Source organism: Nicotiana tabacum, chromosome 13 (assembly GCF_000715075.1).
Source record: "Nicotiana tabacum cultivar K326 chromosome 13, ASM71507v2, whole genome shotgun sequence".
Classification (NCBI taxonomy): Eukaryota; Viridiplantae; Streptophyta; class Magnoliopsida; order Solanales; family Solanaceae; genus Nicotiana; species Nicotiana tabacum.
Genome location: NC_134092.1, coordinates 131,044,562 through 131,048,514, shown reverse-complemented (window position 1 = coordinate 131,048,514; position 3,953 = coordinate 131,044,562). Strand labels below are relative to the sequence as shown.

At 36.0% G+C, this 3,953-nt stretch overlaps 1 pseudogene; it reads left to right on the top strand.

Annotated features, from left to right (window-relative positions):
- Positions 1–901: 901 nt before the first annotated feature.
- LOC107793417 (uncharacterized) lies at positions 902–3,459 on the top strand (annotated as a pseudogene).
- The last annotated feature ends 494 nt before the right edge of the window (positions 3,460–3,953 follow it).

Sequence of the window (3,953 nt, the reverse complement as noted above, 5' to 3'; positions counted from 1 at the left end):
GTGTTTACGCAGACCTTACCCCTACTCTAGGGTAGAGAGACTGTTTCCAAATAGACCCCCGACATCCTTCCCTCCAAGAAGTTCCCACCTTGCTCTTGGGGAGACTCGAACTCACAACCTCTCGGTTGGAAGTGGGGGTTGCTTACTATCAGAGCTCATGAACAAGAAATCGGCAAATGATTTTTCATATATTTATTTCTACAAGAAATCGGGTTACTTTTACATAAGGTCATCAAATTTTTAGTTCGCATCCGAAACTATTTATATACGATAAAAATATATAAAATTTGTACATTTATTATATATACTCCATACGTTCAATTTTACTTGGCACGTTTTGACTTTTCATGCTCCTTAAGAAATAATAAATGAAGTGCATAATTTTCCATGATACCCATATTAATTGATGCATATTTTATTGGATTTGAGAGAATAATTTGAAATGAGTAATAAATACAGTGGGTATAACATGAAATTTCTTGTCTTCTTGATATGTGTAAAGTATCAACTAAAAATGAAAATCTAATTTTAGTATACATGCCAAGTAAAAGTGAACGGAGGGAGTAACATAAAAAATTGTATATATACAAAAATTTACATTTTTTTGTCTATTATTTTGAGAGCGACAACACATGTTATTTCCCGTTAAAAAAATAGCCTCTTGTATTGGGTATGTTTAAAATATACTTTAAATTTGTCCAAAGTGAACACTATCGATTTCATTAAATGTTTACCAAAAGCTAGCTGTTAAATTTTATCAAAAAATTTAAGGAAAAAAGATTTAACTAAATACATCACCAAATTGCCATCAAATCCTAAAGAATGCAACATCAAAAACTGAATCAGACAAAATTAACATAAATTGCACCATAAAATTTGACTTAAGAAATAGACCAAAATTACATAAAAGTATTCACATTTGGCTTCTTTTCTTTTTCTTTCTTCTGCCTTGACCAAACAGTTCAGATATGTTCACAAGGACCATCTCAAGAAGAGCACTAAAACCGCCCCTTTCTCCTCCCTTACACCACCTCTCCACCACCACACCCACCACCACCACCACCCCTCCATGGTTCACCTTTCCCCCACCACTACCCCTACCCTACCAACATCAAGATTCATCAGACCCAATACTCAATACCCTTTCAGAAGCCATAAAAAACTCTCACACTAAACCCCTTCAAACTTCCCTTAAAACCCTCCTCCCATCTCTTAAACCCCAACACATAATCAACCTCATTAACCTTAATCCTCATTCTTTAACCCCTTCTTCTCTCCTCTCTTTCTTTACATGGCTTTCTTCAACTTCTCACAATTCAAAATATTGCCACACACTTCACACTTATTGCACTATGGCCCTTTTTCTTTATACCCACAAAATGAATTCACAAGCTTACTCTTTTATCCACACTATTGTTTCAAGAAGAGGTAAAGACTCTGCCTTTACTGTTTTTCAAGCAATCTTGAAAGCTAAAGGTACCAACTTTGCATCTTTTGTGAATGTTTTAAATGGATTTGGGGTTTGTTTCTGATGCTATACAGTGCTTTAGGCTTATCCAAAAACATAAAATTAGGTTCCCATTTCAAGGTTGTACTAAGGTTCTTGAATATTTAATGAAGCTTAATTCACCAATGGTAGCTTTTGATTTTTATAAGGAGATTTTGGAATATGGGTATCCTCCAAGTTTGTATTTTTTTAATGTTTTGATGAGTAAGTTGTGTAAAGAAGGTAAAATGGTGGAAGCACGGTCGGTGTTTACTGAGATTTGGAAGAGGAATTTGAGACCTAGTGTTGTTAGTTTCAATATTTTGATAAATGGGTATTGTAGATTAGGTGATATGGATGCAGGGTATAGGTTAAAAAGATAAATGGAGGAAAAAGGAATTTTGCCCGATGTTTGTACGTATAGTGCTCTGATCAACGGGCTTTGCAAGAACTTTTGGATTAGGGATGCGAACGAGTTGTTTAATGAGATCTGTGTAAAAGGTTTGGTTCCGAATGTCGTTATATTCACAACTTTGATTAATGGCTATTGCTAGGATGGAAACATTGTTTTGGCCATGGACGCTTATCAACTGATGCTGACGCAAGGGGTGGAACCGGATTTGATTACATATAACACACTTGTCAATGGACTTTGTAAGAGTGGGGATTTAGGGGAAGCGAGGAAGCTCATTCATGTAATGATTGAAAAGGGTTTGAAGCCTGATAAGATCACATACACGACGGTTATTGGTGGATGTTGTGCAGAGGGAGATTTAGATGGAGCATTTGAGATCAAGAAAATGATGTTTGATAATGACATTGAACTAGATGATGTAGCATATACAGCTCTTATCACAGGTTTGTGTCGGCAAGGGCGAATAGTTGATGCAGAAAGGATTTTAACAGAAATGTTGAATGCTGATTTAAAGCCTGATGACCCTATTTATACTATGGTTATCGACGGTTTTTGTAAGAAGGGAGATGTTAAGATGGGTTTTAAGTTGCTAAGGCAGATGCAAAGTAATGGACATGCGCCTAATGTTATAACTTACAATGCGCTTTTAAGTGGTCTATGCAGACAAGGACAGATGAGAAATGCTGAAATGTTATTACAAGCCATGCTTAATCTTGGTTTGAATCCAGATGACATTACCTATAACATACTATTGGATGGGCATTGCAAGTATGGAAATCCTGATGATTATGATAAGCTACGTGGTGAAATGGGGCTTGTTCATGACTATGCTACTTATACTTCACTAGTTAGTAGCTTAAGTAGGAGCTCGAAATGTCAGGCCAGGAAGTGATGCATTTAATCAGAGAGCCAAAGACTACCATCTGTAACTGCCTTTTAGTAGGTGGATTTCATTCCACAAGTTAATTACCCTGTGAATAGTGTTGAATGGATCGGCGGAATTTCTCCTGGCTTGTGAATGATGCTGTAAGATGGATTCGAACTAATGCAATTTTGGATAAACTGATGAAGATGATGTTAGGTGAATTTTCATTACCTCACAAAACTGCTAGAAAGAGAGTAACTTCCCTTTATTTCTTCTTCTTGTTAAACCATTCTCTGTCTATAACACCAAAAGAGAAAAAGTCAATAGTTTTTATGAACCGTTGTATGCATCCAAGTATTTGTGAACAAGGATGCTTCATACTTAATTGTATTATCTTATCACAAACGAGTCAGTTGATTCAAAGAGGCAACAGTAAAACAAGGAAGGTCTTTTGCAATGTAGACCATGAACTATCTTTGGTGACATATTTTTGTTTGTTTTGTTAGTGCTATTCAGTCTGTCTGGTTTTTCATAACCAAGTTGGTTTCATTATTTAGACATATTCTGTTAAATTTTGGGATTGTTCAACTCAAATATCAAGTGGGATTGTTCTATTCATTATGTTAAAGAGGCAAGTTTGTTTTGCTACTTTTGGGATTGTTCAACTCAAGTATCAAGTGTAAGATATGTGTGTATAGCCCAAATTGCTACACTATTGCAATTTTGCGCTTTCACCTCTTTGTCGCCCTCCCTCTGATTAAACCTATTTCTCTATTTGGCTTCTTTAAAGCAATGAATCCTGTGCCTTGATTCTTTCTTGTTTTCTATCTTTATTTTCTTACGTCCTTTTCTGGTGTATTACCTTTCATTTGTTGAAGAGTTTTAGAACTGCACTCCCAACATCAGTTCGCTTCCCTCAGGACATGTGAAAGGTGTCTTGCAGCTAAGTTGTTCTAATACACTAGCGATGAAAGGCAATCTGTTTCTCTGCAATTTGAGAAAATGCCTAAAATCTACTAGAGGAAGAAAGTATATCATTTTTCAGCCTCGAGGATCTGTCATGAGCAATGGAAACTATAAACAGAACATGAGTAAGCTTCAGCTGTGACATTCAAAGATGACCTGTGCCAAGTTCAACAGCTTTGTTGAAAATGCAAGTTCATGCTCAGAGATAAGAAACAGATTTG